The sequence below is a fragment of the Triturus cristatus genome, unplaced genomic scaffold (genome assembly GCF_964204655.1).
Source record: "Triturus cristatus unplaced genomic scaffold, aTriCri1.1 SCAFFOLD_118, whole genome shotgun sequence".
Lineage (NCBI taxonomy): Eukaryota > Metazoa > Chordata > Amphibia > Caudata > Salamandridae > Triturus > Triturus cristatus.
Window position 1 is genome coordinate 820,821 of NW_028187322.1, and position 16,270 is coordinate 837,090.

Here is a 16,270-nt window from a genome sequence, read left to right on the forward strand (position 1 = left end):
TTTACACTGAGGTTCTAACCTTCTTACACATGGCAACAGGCTTTAGGCAGGAATGTGAAACAAATGTGCTTTTCTTGGCAGACTAAGAGCACTTTTAGTATCCAAAGAAGGACTACAAAGGGAAGCTCAATCCTTTATCCCCCTGTGGGGCCTGACATTATCTCAATGTTGACACAACCATACTCTAAAGCCAACTAAACAGAGGCATGACCTACAACCACCAACAATGTACCCTATACAGCACTCTACTCCACTGCCCTTTATTCTATGCCACTGCACTCAACTCTATGCTACTCTACTCTATGCCGCCCTACACCACTCTACTCTGCACCCCTCTATGTCATGTCATTCCACTCTAAGCCATGCTTCTCCACTCGAGTTTACCCCATGTCACTCTATACCACTCTACTCAACTTTACGGCAATACACTCTGCTGCTCTCTACACCACTCTGCGCCATTCCACTCAAAGCCTCTTGACTCTACTCTCTATGCCACACCAGACTACTATAAGCCACTTTAAGTACTCTACTCCACACTACTGCACACCACTCTACACCATGCCACTCCACACTTCTGTACAACAAAGTTAAAAGACACTGTCAAAGCCAATAGTTCACTGTCAAAGCCAATAGTTCTAACGTAGACAAAACCAATTGCTTTTGCCAATGTTTGTTTTTACTTGTGCTTTCCTCAATTTTATGAGATTCCTTCAGTCTCTGGATGCCAGGAAGTGCAGTTCACCTATCTATTTATTTTACTTTCCACCAACAAGCCTGGGTAATTTATGAGCAGCCTTTCACTTTTCACCCGTTCTGCTTTCATGGGATCATAAAATGTACTTCCTGTTCTTCTTTGCTGTCAATCAATCCTGGTCATGTAGGCGCTGAGGGTGAGGTGGGGGTGTGAGCAGCTCCGTTGGGGCCATTTGAAGAGCCAGGTCTTGAGGTCCTTTCTGAATTGGTGCAGTGTCTGGGTTCATCGGAGGTGGAGAGGTAGTTTGTTCTAGGTCTTGGTTGCGAGGTAGGAGAAGGATCTGCCACCTGCTCTGGTCCTGTAGAAATGAGGGACGGTGGCTAGGGCATGGTCGGCTGAGTGGAGGTTTCTCTTGGGGGCGTGGATGGAGATTCGTCGTTGAGGTATTGGGGTCCGGTGTTGTGGAGGGCTTGGTAGGCGTGTGTGAGCCGTCACTTCTTGCTTCAAAGGCAGTTTTCAAAATGGAGTCCAGACTCTGATAAAAAATATTTACAGAAAAGTTGAAAATAAAATGTTTAAAAAGTGTTTTTGAAAATGTCATATGTTTAATCATTAGTAGTATCTAAGAACATATTTTATTTAGTTTTAAATCTGTATGCCTGTTTGAGGGGAAGTTTCTACAGAGGTAAGAGATGCACCTAAGTAGAAGCATTTCACTGCAGTGTTCTGGCTTTGACACAGAACTAAGCGATGCTTGTAACTGATGATGCTTGAGTAAACAAGCTTACTGCTAAATGTTTTTCCAAGTGTTCTAGAAAATACATTGGGTTTGTATTCGGTCAGTAAACCACTCCCGATTTCAGGTAGAGAGCACAATTATCCCACCCAGCACTCCAATTAGTTGAATCCCTCTGAAACCATCCTTGTATGTTATTGTTACTGCCAGACACTATAAAGTAGAGCTGGCGATAGAGAAAAGGTTTATGCTTTCATGTCAGCTGTTATATATTATATAGAACAAGGGAGACCCATGGGTAATAAAGGACCAGGGGTATACGTTTTTTTTTTTTTTTTTTAAGTAACAGGGATCCCTTAGAAGGAGAATATAAACAATCAAATATACAGAGAAATACAATGAAGTCTACAAATGTTGTGCAAATGGAAAAATCGTCAATATTTATTAATGAAAAATAAAGAACATAGTAGTGGGAAAAGAAACATAAGAGAGATCAAATGAAGCTTCCAAAGTATGGCATTTAAATGTTACAAAATAGAAACACAATGGTTAAGTCACAACCTGCTAGTACCAATGCTCATAGAAAAAATGAATAATTGTAGCAATTGAGTCAAGGTTCATTAGTTGGCGCTGTTTCGAACCCTAGTGAAATATTAGGATCATCATCTGGACATAAGACATTTTGCCTGACAGTAATAGGGTTACGATAATTGTAACCTGATGCCAGCATGATAAAGAAAAGTATTCTTGCAAAAAACAGCGCAGCATTTCTAAAGCTTGGCATAAATGAGACCAAGGTCATGGGTAAGAAAGGGCCATGTAAATTGGAGGTGATCCAAATCACACCAGGCGAGGTCTTGCTTTACTGTGGCAGGTACAGACTGGCTGGACCTGCATGCGATCCATCAAACCGCTTCTTGCTTATCCCTGCCTTGAACCAGCGTTATTATTGACCAGATCACCATCGTACTTCCTATCATGTGATGGTCACATTTTCAATATTCAGGGTCCTCACCGGGTGTGACCTGGATCACTTCCAATTGACATGGCCCTTTCTTACCCATGACCTTGGTCTCATTTGTGCCTAGCTTTGGCAATACTGCACTGTTTTTTGCAAGACTACGTTTCTTTATATCAAGCTGGCATCGGGTTACAATTATTGTTACCCTATTGCTGTCTCAGGCATAACTTCCTATGTCCTGATGATGATCCTAATATTTCACTAGGGATCGAAACGTCATTGACTAATATACCTTGACTCAATTGCTAGAATTCTAAATAGTTTTGTATGAGGATTGGTACTAGCAGGTTGTGACTTAATCATTATGTTTCTATTTTGTCACATTTCTATGCCTGAGTTTGAAAGCTTCACTTGATCTTTCTTGGGTTTGTTTTCCTACTACTATGTTCTTTATTTTTCTTTAATAAATATTGACAATTTTTCCATTGGGACATCTTACATAGATTTCATTGTATTTCTGTGTATATTTGATTGTATATATTCTTCTTATAAGGGACCACTGTTCCTTTCAAAAATTAATCTCAGCTGTTGTCGCTGGTAGGGTGCGAGGGTGATGGGTTGTACTGGCGGAGGGTTCAAACTAGACAGGTTTTACATAGGCCCAGTAGAGTTTGAGAGCAGCATTAATTTAATTTTAAATTGTATGTCCAGCAACTGGTCTTATTTCGACTTTCATCTGAGGTCTATTTCACACCAATCCTTCTCCCCAGACATGGAGGTGGCAGGGCATGAAAGAGTAACAATTGTATATTCAAGGTGAAGGTTAGGACAGCATACAAGTTGAGACCCCATTTGTGAGAAGTTGGCCTGATGTATGATGTCACTAGTTCTAGTGTACACCTTATATCAGTCCAAACAACCCTTATGGTGATTGGTTGTAAAGTCAACCTTATAGACCAGCTATCCTAGTGGTAGCATGGACAAGAGCAGTCTTAGGCTAAACTCTGAATGGCATGTGAAGCCAGCTGTGATACCATATATAATCCCTTGAATACCAAATGAAAGGACACCACAACAGATATATATATATATAAAATAAAGTGTATTTATTCTAGTCAAACCCTCAGCACTCTTTATGAGATTAGAGGTAAGTACAACACAGTCTTATTTAAGCATACATTAAGTCACACAGGTAAGTAATACCGTTAGGCCCTAGGGGCCACGCAAACCATATACTAAAGAAGTGGTATAAGGACCACTGTTATGGAAATAGGATAGGCCTAGGCCTAGGGAATCGCTGGGGCTACACTACACTAGCAATAGTTAGGAAGTGGGAGGCCCACGGGATTCAGGTGCAGAATGGAAACACTCACGCGTAATGCGTAAAAGTCGATAGAATTACTAGCAGTTAGAAATTAACAGTTTAAGGACACTTCTGAAGCAGCTAGAGAGTCGAGACTCGGAAATTAGACCCTAGGATAGTCACTACCCTTGTGAGCACCGAAGTACCCAAGTTACCTAGCCCACGGGCTGCGGGTGCATAGGTGTGAACTTGCGTCGGGTTTCGTCGTGGACTTCTATGGATGCCTGAAGGAAAGTTGCTGACAGGCAGTCAGTGAAGAGTGTCCGGTGGATCCCAAGGCTGGGATCAAGAAGAGAGGAGACCTGGAAGCAGAAGGGACAGAGTCAAGGTCACTAGCCAGTGACCACGTGGAACCAGGAAGGAACCAGGCGATGTCGTGAAGATTGCAGGTGAAGGTGAAGCTTGTCGCTACAGCCACGGGGACCAGGAGACGTCGAGGATGACCAGGACCAGGAGGCGAGCTGTCCCACGAAGGCTCTTGCTGTCGGCGGTGTCGAAGTTGAACTAGGACTCACCAAGCCTTGGCAAGCGGAACCCACAAAGAACGGAGGACTTGCTTCTGGTGCAGACCAGGAAGGTCTGGGGTGCTTCTCTTTTGCAAGGAAGCGGGAGCCAGTCTGGAGGAGCTAAACCAGCAGTGAAGATTTCAGGATGCGTCGTCACAGAGGCCACTAGCCAACGGGCAAGCAACTGGACAGGTGCGGCAAGCAGGAAAATGCAGAAGGGCCCAACGCAGGACTCGTGGAGTGTGGGGGGCTGATCTGCGGTGCAGATGGTGCTTGGGGTTGGGGCTTCTCAATCCCGGGTGCACAACTTCGAGGGTGCCTCAGAAGCTGCACTGGAAGATACTAGCCACTTTTCCCAGGTAGCCGGTCCCACGTCTCTCGTCGCCTCCACGGATCTCAGCTCGGCTGTGGATGTGGATCAGGGTCGGAGAAGTCTGGAAGTCAAGGCTCTGGTCAGGCTCTGCAGTCGGTCCCTCGTAGAACTTCAGCAAAGCAAAGGGTAGTCTCTTGATGGTGCCTGTTTGCACAGGGTAGCCACTCCTTGGCCACAAGGGAGATTCTTCAGTCTTCTTCTTTCGTCGAATGTCGAAGGTCCAGAGTTTCTGTTCAAGTTGCAGGTTCAGGATAATCTAATCTCCTGGGGCCCAGCTACCACTCTTATACTAATCTGGGGGGCTGGGTTACCTGCTAGGTCACGCCTTATGGGTGGGACCTGGGAGGGGGGTGGTTACACCCCCTTCCCTTTGTCCAGTTTCGCGCCAGGACTGGGGCTGGAGTGCCCCAGCACCGGTTTGAACTGGACTATGCACGGGACACCTTGTGTGCCCCAGGCATGTCTCATTCTTTTCATCCCTCCCTGCCCCAATACACTAAGGCCTGTCTGGGGTGGTGCTCGCACCTCCCAAGGCAGGAAACCTATTGTCCAAGCCTCCCTTGCCGGGATCACTCCCAGCAGCAGGAGGTCAGACTCGTGTCTGTGGCAGCAGCATCCATTTTGTGATGCTGGGGCTCTGGTTAACTTTAACCGGGTAAGTAGGTTACAACATGTCTTCTCCCTCTAGAAGGGAGGGAGAATATCCTCATCCCCAGAAATGGGATGGGGGTATTATTCCAAAGTGTTAGACACCTTACACGACATGTTTTGATAAAGCCAAACCATAGTTACCATAACCGTTTAAGATTATAAGGCAATTTAAGAGTATATGGTAGGCTATATCATAGAACAGCTATAAGGACATGGTTCCGAAAGCTGCAGACAGGCTCAGCTCATGCTAGAGCACCATCTTCACATGTTACCAAGCACTCTGCCTCCAGGATTGTTAAGGCCTGCCATAGGAGTGGCTGATAGGTACACATGTGTCTATATGTAAGATAGGTATAGGAATACTACACCTAAGCAAGGAGTGATTACACAACCTTGCCCCAGCTGAGTGATCAGCCAGTTGTTGCATAATGGAAGGCCAGGCCAGGGGTGGCATAATACATGCTGCAGCCCCTGGTAGGCCTAGGGTACACCTATGCCCTGGGTACCTAAGGTACACTGTACAGGGACCAATAAGGTGATCCTATCCAAATGGGTTATGCACCTAAAGTACATAGTATCAATTTAGAGAGAGAACAGCAGGGCTGTGGGTCTGATTAGCAGGCCCACAGCCACATCTAAGTCGAAAACCAGTAAAGCAAAAGCAAAAAGTGGGGGTGAACATAGAAAGCAGACTCTACTCTCCTACACCATTGTTCAGTTCTCTTGATGCACATGTTTGGCCACATTCAAGACTCTTATCCCAACATATAAACCATTGTAGTTCCAAGCATTCAGCACTTCCATATCCTTCCATCTTAATCATCTGCCTTTGGCGTGACATCACATATCTTAGCAGAAACCTTTGGTTATACCAGGCAGGATGGATGAAAATGAGAAATTGAAGGGTTCTTTTCTAGTGGCTTGCAGTTTCTTGGATATTGTTAGGTGAGGAAAACTTTGTCTGCAAGCTCTTGAAGGAGAAGCAGAGGAGTTGTGTATTTGCTCCACTAACTGGAATCTTTTTGTGAGTACTGTGTAATGCAACCTATGGAGAAAGCCCTTCTATCTTAAAACCAATTCTAACTATTTTCATGAGGTCTCAAGAAAGTCTGTCTGACAGAATACTCACTAGCTGCCTGTGTCTTGGTGAAGTCACCTAACTGGTTAATCGTTAGACATGTTAGACATGTTCCATTTAAGGGGGAAGAAGCACATTCTTCAAGCTTGAATGTATCTGTCCATCCTAGCAATTATTCCATCAGGTCCTCACCTCAACCATGAAAATCCACTCCCAACTGTCTGAGCCGAAGACCTCAGACTTCTCTGACTGCTGCTTGGTTTCAGCCTGTAATTGTGGTGCTGAGAACCTTGCCCTGGCTGCATGTCCCACCCCATGTAGACTCTAAAGCACTGGGCCCAGTGCATCAAGCATAATATGTAGGAGTCCCTGAGCTGACTCATAGCAAATGCAGTACTTCTCTCCACTTAGTTCAGCAGGATCCAACGTGAAAACTGATGATTCCGCAAACAAAAAAATAACAGGATGGATAATCGAGACATCACGGTTTATTTAGTCAAACTGTGCAACAATCAGTAGCTCCACCTTGAAGGATACTGAAGATCCTCTTGTGCTACTTATGGGTCTTGAAACTTTCCTGAGAAAATTAAAAAACTGCCTATTCTGTGGCTTCTTTGGTAACACAGCACCACAGTAGTGGTGACTCCGGCACTCAAGAAGAAAAGATTAACCTAAGAAATTTACCTGCTGCGTGTATGTTGCCACTGATGGTACGGGTTCCTTAAGCTTTAAGGTGAATGACTAATCTTGAGGAAATGGCTGTCAATTGATGGGATAAAAAGACAGTTATTAGGTGGGTAAACTTTGATGCTAAGGACAAACTGTCTGACAAAGACCAAACAATTAAACAAGGTATAACCTGGAACGACACAGTGACATCCAAAGTATGTGAAGCGTGAGGCCATCAGATATTCCAAATCAGGGCCTGTCAGAATACTTTCATGTTGTTGACGTCATTGAAAGGTAACCTTCAGTCCTCTTGAGTTACAAAAATCAATTGTTTTTATCTTATAAAATTGGAAAGAATTCAAAGCATGAAGAATTCCAAGGTAGGCAGTCAAAGAAAGAATCCTCCTGTTAATATGTCCACAGATGGATATCCTTCTCTCTTAAGCCTCCTCTAGAGAGCAGTAGGCATTAAATGAGGAAACAAACTTCTTTTTAAGATTGGAAGATATTACCTAACACTAATTACCATGATACATTCAAAGGGAAGTGTAGCACATGCAGAAAGTGGACTCTTTATTGTCTCATATCAAGGGATCAAAGCAGGGATGCATTCCAACACTCTGACTTTCCATGGTATGCATTAATGCACAAGTTACTTACCTTCGGTAACGATATATCTGTAAGAAACATTAGTTAGTGATAGATTCCTTACCTTAGAATTACCCCAGGCGTCAGACTGGATCCGGACAGTTTTCGTCAGCAGTACCCCTGCGTGTCGAAAGGTGGCGTTGTGCGGCTCCACGTCTGTCATTGGCGTTGTGGTCGCCAAGATGATGTCGCTGCAGCTACTTAGACGCCGCCCTCGCGCTCTGACATCAGTTCTGTACACAACTTTACGCACCAGGAACGCAGAGCCATGCAAGATACTGACCACTGGTGCATTGAAACTAAGGACCTGAAAGGGATGACCTTAACCCTAGAAATCAGTTCGCAGAATGGGGAGGATGGGTGGGGCGGTAAGGAATCTAGCACTAACTAATGTTTCTTACAGATATATAGTTACTGAAGGTAAGTAACTTGTGCATCTGAAAGGAACACGTTAGTGATAGATTCATTACCTTAGAATAGATACCCCAGCAATACCAACCCCGGTGGTGGGTCTGCAAACTAAGATCACACCAGGAAGTCCCATAGAACAGAATGGCCAAAGAAGCCGTCTCTCTGGACTTGGCTGTCCAGGCAATAGTGCTTAGTAAAAGTGTGCAGCGAGGCCCACGTAGCAGCCTGACAGATGTCTTGTAAGGGGACACCACGTTCCAACGCCGTAGTGGCAGCTGTCGCCCTGGTAGAATGGGCACGTAGCCCCAACGGAGGCTCCTTGTTTGCCAGAGAACAACAGGCTTAAATACACAAGACGACCGATCGGGAGATAGTCTGCTTGTATACGGCCTGACCTTTTTTGGCGCCTACGTAGCCAACAAAGAGCTGGTCATCCACCCAGAACTGTTGTGTGCGATTCAGATAAAATGAGAGCGCACTTTTTGGATCCAGACGGTGGAGCCTCTCTTCCTCTCTGGAAGGAGGCGGAAAGAAGGTGGGCAAAGTGATGGTCTGCCCGATGTGAAAAGCAGTGACAACCTTTGGCAGAAAGGATGGACATGTCCTGAGCACAAACTTATCCGGATGGACAGACAGAAAAGGAGGTTCACAAGAAAGAGCCTGGTGCTCGCTCACTCTCCTAGCAGAGGTGATGGCAACCAGGAAAGCAGACTTTAAAGTTAACAAACAAAGAGGACAGTTGTGAAGAGGCTCCAACTGAGTGCACATTAAATATGTGAGAACCAGGTTCAAGAAAAGATGAGTAATGCCTTTGAGAAAGCTGTTAACAACAGGGGACTTGAAAAGAGAGGGCTGATCAGGAAGCCTGAGAAAGGCTTGTAGGAGAGTAGGGTCTGCTATCCTATGGTCACCCCAAATTTTTGCTTTTGCTTCACTAGTTTTATGAGTTAGTGTGGCTGTGGGCCTGCTAATCAGACCCACAGCCCTGCTGCTCTCTCCCTAAATTAATGCCAATGCACACTAGGTGCATTACCAATTGGAACTGGTTCACCTTATTGAACCCTGTGAGATGGTGCTCTGGCATGAGCTGAGCCTGTCTGCAGCTTTCGGAACAACGTCCTTTAGCTGTTTCATGATATTGCCATACCATATACTCTTAAGTGCATTATGTACCTCGCGGTCAAATGCTAACTTTGGTTTGGCTTTATCAAAACATGTCGAGTAAGGTGTCATGCGATTTGGAATACTACCCCCTCGCCAATTCTGGCAACGGGGGTAGCATTCCACCCTTCTAGAGGGACACGACATGTACCTAACCTGAAACCCGGGTAAAGTTAGACAGAGCCTCAACATCACAAAATGGATGCTGCCACCACAGACACAAGTCTGCCCCCCTGCTGCTGGGAGTCCTTCCAGCTTGGGAGGAGTGGACAAAGGGTTTCCTGTGAGGGGAGGTGCTTGCACCACCCCAGACAGGATTTTGTGTAGTGGGTTAGGGAGGGCTGAATAGATTGAGACATGCCTGGGGCACACAAGGTGTCCCTGTGCATATGCCAGTTCAAACCGGAGCTGGGGCTCTCCAGCCCCAGTCCTGGCGCGAAACTGGACAAAGGAAAGGGGGTGTAACCACCCCCCTTCCTGGTCCCACCCAGAGGAGGGACCTAGCAGGTAATCCGGCCCCTAGATTTGGAATAAGAGTAGGAGCTGTGTCCCAAGACTTCAGATCATCCTGAAACTCGACTTTAATAAGAAGAACTACTGGACTTCGACGTTCTGCTGCACAGAAGACTGAAGAGAATCTCCCTTGTGGCCAAGGAGTGACCACCCTGTGAATACAGGCACCATCCAGCAACTCAACGACTGCTTTGCCGCCACCTCCCACCGGAGACCGAGCCCAGAGCCCGACAAGACCCAGACTCCCAGACATCTCTGAGCCAGATCCACAGTCCCTGCAAAGAAGAGACCCGTGGAGGCACCGAGAGACGTGGGACCGGCCATCTTGAAACGTCCACGACAAGCTGACTGCGCAGCACCTGAGGCATCCTCAACGCTGTGCTTTGGGCCCTGAGAAGCCCCAACACCGAGCAGCATTTGCACAAAAGACCAGCCCTCCAGCATCCACGAGATCTGCGTGGGGCCCTTTTGCTTTTTGCCACTCAACGCGTCATCCCAGTTACTGGCCCGTTGGCTAGTGGCCATCTTGGCGACAAAAACTACAACTAACACTGCTGGTCTGGTTGCTCCAGACTGGCCCATGCTCCTGTGAAAAGGAGCAGCCCCTCTGACCTTGCTGGCCAGAGCACCAAGCTTTCCTCGATTCCTGTGTGGCTTGCATTAGCCAAGGCCTGTTTGCTCCGATCAAGAATCTGACACCGCCATCAGCTAGAGCCTTCGTTGGACAGCTCGTGAGTGACTCCTGGACGTCATCGACCTCTTCACTTTCACGTGGCTGCAGAGACAAGCTTCCTTTCTTCACCTGTTGGCACCCGACATCGCCTGGTTCCTTCCTGGTTCCACGCCGGTCACGGGCTAGTGACTTTGAACACTGTCCCCTCTGCTTACAGGTCGTCTACTCTTCAGATCCATCCTTGGATCCACCCGAACTCTTCCTGCCTGGCCGCCTGCAGCATCTTCATCCTCAGGCTCCATAGACCTGCACGACGAAACCCGACGCACTTTGACCCCTATTCACCCGCTTCCTGTGGGTGAGGTAACGCTGGCACTCCGGTGCTCCTGGGTAGAGAAACATCTCTAGTGTCTAGGTTTCAAGTTGTTAGGTTCTGGTCCATCCGGAAGGCTCCTTTTCCTTTAACTTTGTGACTTTTACGCACCCATTGAAATCAATAGGTGCACGTGTGTAACTTCTAACACTGCACACGCATCCTGTGGGCCTCCTGGTCACTAACTACAGTTAGCTCCTTGTCGTCCCAGCGATTCCCAAGGCCCTAGGCCTGCCTTCCTTCCTTTCTATTCGTGGTTCTTATACCACTATTTTAGTATATGGTTTAGCTGGCCACCTGCCCCATCCATAATTGTGCAACTTTTGTATATTTAAACACTGTCTTGTTTTAAACGAATGTGCTTCTGTGCTCATAAAGAGTATAGGGGATACTTTTAAGTAAATAAATACATATATATTTTGAATATATATCTGTGTGGTGTCCTTTCATTTGGTATTCAAGGAGGTTACATATGGTAAAACAGCTGGCTTCACATGCCCTCAAGAGTTTAGCCTGCAGACTGCACTGTCCACGCTACCACTAGGATAGCTGGTCTATCAAGGTTGACTTCAACCCCCACCATAAGGGTTGTTTGGCATGGTACAAGGTGATCACTAGAATTAGTGAGCAGCATATACCAGGCCAACTTCTCACAAGGCTGAAATAGCAAAGGTAGCCTCTGATATTGCCCAGTTTAGAGCCCTGCTTGGCCAAAGAAAGAAGGAACAAAAGGACTTCTGAAAGAGGGGCAGAAAGGGGATCCACAGCCGTTGCTGTGCACCATGCCACAAATTTGTTCCACCTGCAGGCGTATACCTACTTAGTGGAGGGTCGCCTGGCTGCTAGAATGACATCACAGACTTCAGGAGGCAAGTCTAAAGGAATCAACTGCCGCCGTTCAATCTCCATGCCAAGAGGTGGAGGCTGGACAGGTTCGGGTGGAGGATCGTCCCCTGCTGCTGAGACAGATGATCCTCCCGAAGAGGCAGTCAGATCGTGGGATCGATGGTCATACCGAGTAGCTTGGGATACCAATCTCTTCGAGCCCAGTCCAGAGCCACAAGACTGACTTGTGCCCGGTCGCGCTTGATCTTCTTCAGCACTCTGGGCAGAAGTGGTATAGGCGGAAAGGCGTACAACAGACCGCTGTGAAAAGTTGGCCTGATGTATGGTGTCACTAGTTCTAGTGTACACCTTATATCAGTCCAAACAACCCTTATGGTGATTGGTTGTAAAGTCAACCTTATAGACCAGCTATCCTAGTGGTTGCATGGACAAGAGCAGTCTTAGGCTAAACTCTGAATGGCATGTGAAGCCAGCTGTGATACCATATATAATCCCTTGAATACCAAATGAAAGGACACCACAACAGATATATATATAAAATAAAGTGTATTTATTCTAATCAAACCCTCAGCACTCTTTATGAGATTCGAGGTAAGTACAACACAGTCTTATTCAAGCATACATTAAGTCACACAGGTAAGTAATACAGTTAGGCCCTAGGGGCCACGCAAACCATATACTAAAGAAGTGGTATAAGGACCACTGTCACGGAAATAGAATAGGCCTAGGCCTAGGGAATCGCTGGGGCTACACTACACTACCAACAGTTAGGAAGTGGGAGGCCCACGGGATTCAGGTGCAGAGTGGAAACACTCACGCGTAATGCGTATAATCGATAGAAATAGTACAGTTCTGAAATAAGCAGTTTTAGGACACTTCTGGTATAGCTAGAAAGTCAAGACTCGGAAACTAGACCCTAGGATAGTCAATACCCTTGTGAGCACCGAAGTACCCAAGTTACCTAGCCCACGGGCTGCGGGTGCATAGGTGTGAACTTGCGTCGGGTTTCGTCGTGGACTTCTATGGATGCCTGAAGGAAAGTTGCTGACAGGCAGTCAGTGAAGAGTGTCCGGTGGATCCCAAGGCTGGGATCAAGAAGGAAGGGTACCTGCAAGCAGAAGGGACAGAGTCTGGGTCACTAGCCAGTGACCACGTGGAACCAGGAAGGAACCAGGCAATGTCGTGAAGATGCAGGTGAAGAGGTGAAGCTTGTCGCAGCAGCCACGGGTACCAGGAGACGTCGAGGACAACCAGGACCAGGAGGCGAGCTGTCCCACGAAGGCTCTTGCTGTCGGCGGCGTCGAAGTCGAGCTAGGACTCACCAAGCCTTGGCAAGCGGAACCCACGAAGAATGGAGGACTTGCTTCTGGTGCAGACCAGGAAGGTCTGGGGTGCTTCTCTTTTGCAGAGGAGCAGGAGCCAGTCTGGAGGAGCCAAACCAGCCGTGGAAATTCAGCGGTTGGTCGTCGCAAAGGTCGCTAGTCAACGGGCAAGCAACCGGACAGACGCGGCAAGCAGGAAAATGCAGAAGGGCCCCACGCAGGACTCGTGGAGTGTGGGGGGCTGATCTTCGGTGCAGATGGTGCTTGGGGTTGGGGCTTCTCAATCCCCGGTGCACAACTTCGAGGGTGCCTCAGAAGCTGCGCTGGAAGATACTTGCCACTTTTCCCAGGTAGCCGGGCCCACGTCTCTCGTCGCCTCTACGGATCTCAGCTCGGCTGTGGATGTGGATCAGGGTCGGAGAAGTCTGGAAGTCAAGGCTCTGGTCGGGCTCTGCAGTCGGTCCCTCGTAGAACTTCAGCAAGGCAAAGGGTAAGTCTATTGATGGTGCCTGTTTGCACAGGGTAGCCACTCCTTGGCCACAAGGGAGATTCTTCAGTCTTCTTCTTTCGTCGAATGTCGAAGGTCCAGAGTTTCTGTTCAAGTTGCAGGTTCAGGATAATCTAATCTCCTGGGGCCAAGCTACCACTCTTATACTAATCTGGGGGGCTGGGTTGCCTGCTAGGTCACGCCTTATGGGTGGGACCTGGGAGGGGGGTGGTTACACCCCCTTCCCTATGCCCAGTTTCGCGCCAGGACTGGGGCTGGAGTGCCCCAGCACCGGTTTGAACTGGACTATGCATGGGACACCTTGTGTGCCCCAGGCAGTGTCTTGTTTCTTTCATCCCTCCCTGCCCCAATACACTAAGGCCTGTCTGGGGTGGTGCTCGCACCTCCCAAGGCAGGAAACCTATTGTCCAAGCCTCCCTTGCCGGGATCACTCCCAGCAGCAGGAGGTCAGACTCGTGTCTGTGGCAGCAGCATCCATTTTGTGATGCTGGGGCTCTGGTTAATTTTAACCGGGTAAGTAGGTTTCAACATGTCTTCTCCCTCTAGAAGAGAGGGATAATATCCTCATCACCAGAAATGGGATGGGGGTATTATTCCAAAGTGTTAGACACCTTACACGACATGTTTTGATAAAGCCAAACCATAGTTACCATAACCGTTTAAGATTATAAGGCACTTTAAGAGTATATGGTAGGCTATATCATAGAACAGCTATAAGGACATGGTTCCGAAAGCTGCAGACAGGCTCAACTCATGCTAGAGCACCATCTCACATTATACCAAGCACTCTGCCTCCAGGATTGTTAAGGCCTGCCATAGGAGTGGCTGATAGGTACACATGTGTCTATATATAAGGTAGGTATAGGAATACTACACCTAAGCAAGGGGTGATTACACGACCTTGCCCCAGCTGAGTGATCAGCCAGTTGTGTCATAATGGAAGGCCAGGCCAGGGGTGGCATAATACATGCTGCAGCCCCTGGTAGGCCTAGGGTACACCTATGCCCTGGGTACCTAAGGTACACTGTACAGGGGCCAATAAGGTGATCCTATCCAATTGGGTTATGCACCTAAAGTACATAGTATTAATTTAGAGAGAGAACAGCAGGGCTGTGGGTCTGATTAGCAGGCCCACAGCCACATCTAAGTCGAAAACCAGTAAAGCAAAAGCAAAAAGTGGGGGTGAACATAGAAAGCAGACCCTACTCTCCTACAACCGCAACTCCACTCGCGATGAAAAGCATCGCCTAGCGAGTGCCGCCTTGGAAATTCCAATGTGCAGAACTGCTGACATTGCGCGTTCTCTTTGGTGACGAATAGAAGGCTCTCCCCACTGTTGGAAGAGACCTTGTGCCACTTCAGAGTGAAGAACCCATTCGTGATCCATCATGCACCTGCGGCTGAGTTTGTCCGCCCTGGCGTTCAGTGAACCTGCCAGGTGTTGAACCACCAGGGAATTGCCCTGATGTTCCAGCCATATCCAGAGGCGCAGAGCCTCCTGACATAGGGTCCACAACCCCAACCCGCCCTGTTTGTTGCAGTACCACATGGCGGTGGTGTTGTATGTGAACACCTGGACTACTCACCCCTTGACAGAGGGAAGGAATGCCTTCAGTGCAAGTCGGATCGCCCGGAGCTCCTGAAGGTTGATATGGAGCCTGGACTCCACCGTAGACCAGAGGCCTCTGATCTCCGCCTCTCCCATGTGGCCACCCCATCCCAGGAGGGATGCATCCGTCACCACTGTGTGCTCCGGATGGGGAAGGGAGAGGGATCTGACATTGACCCAATGCCGGTTCGTGAGCCACCACTGCAATTGTTGTGCAGTGCACTCTGAGATCTGGACGGAATCGGACAGGTTCCCCTGATGCTGCACCCACTGGAACTTCAGGTCCCACTGCAGAGCCCGCATATGCCATCTGGAATGATCGACTAGCAGGAGGCCATGAGGCCCAGCAGTCTCAGGGTCATCCTGACCGAAACCCAGGATAGAGGCTGAAAGATCGGAATCAGAGCCTGAATATCCTGGACTCGCCGTTCGTAAGGATAGACCCGAAAGTGCGTCGTATCCAGAACCGCTACGATGAAGAGGAGCTTCTGAGAGGGAATCGTTGCGACTTCGGCACATTGATGGAGAACCCCAGCAATGGCAGGAGGTCAGCCATAGTCTGAAGTTGGGAGATGACTGTCCGGGGCGAACCCGCCTTTAACAGCCAGTCGTCGAGATAGGGGAAGACTGGAACCCCTGATCTGCGCAGATGAGCTGCGACCACCGCCATCACTTTCGTGAACACCCGAGGGGCGCTGGTAAGGCCAAAGGGGGGCACGGTAAACTGAAAGTGCTCGTGGCCTACCGTAAACCGCAGGTAACGCCGGTGGGACGGCAGGACGGGAATATGGAAGTAGGCGTCCAGCAGGTCTAACGCTACCATCCAGTCTCCAGGGTCGAGGGCAGAGAAGACTTGAGCCAGAGTTAACATCTTGAACTTCTCCTTCCGCAGAAAGCGATTGACGTCCCTGAGGTCAAAGATAGGACGCAGGCCTTTGTCCTTCTTGGGCACCAGAAAGTAGTGGGAATAACAAGCACGTCCTATTTCTGGCGCAGGAACGTGCTTGATGGCCCCCTTGGCCAAGAGGGCCGCAACTTCCTGTTGAAGAAGTTACAAATGATCGCCCGAACTGTGGTGGTACTGGGGTGGCATGGCTGGAGGGGTAGTCTCAAAGAGGAGGGAGTAGCCCCTTTGGAATTTTTGTAAAACCCACCTGTCCGAAGTGATGGTGCGC

At 48.2% G+C, this 16,270-nt stretch overlaps 1 protein-coding gene across 1 annotated transcript in view; it reads left to right on the forward strand.

Annotated features, from left to right (window-relative positions):
* The window catches only part of LOC146771963 (proline-rich protein 5-like), a 393,650-nt gene that overhangs the window by 156,896 nt on the left and 220,484 nt on the right, over window positions 1–16,270 (forward strand). The gene's annotated exons all lie outside the window — the stretch shown is intronic.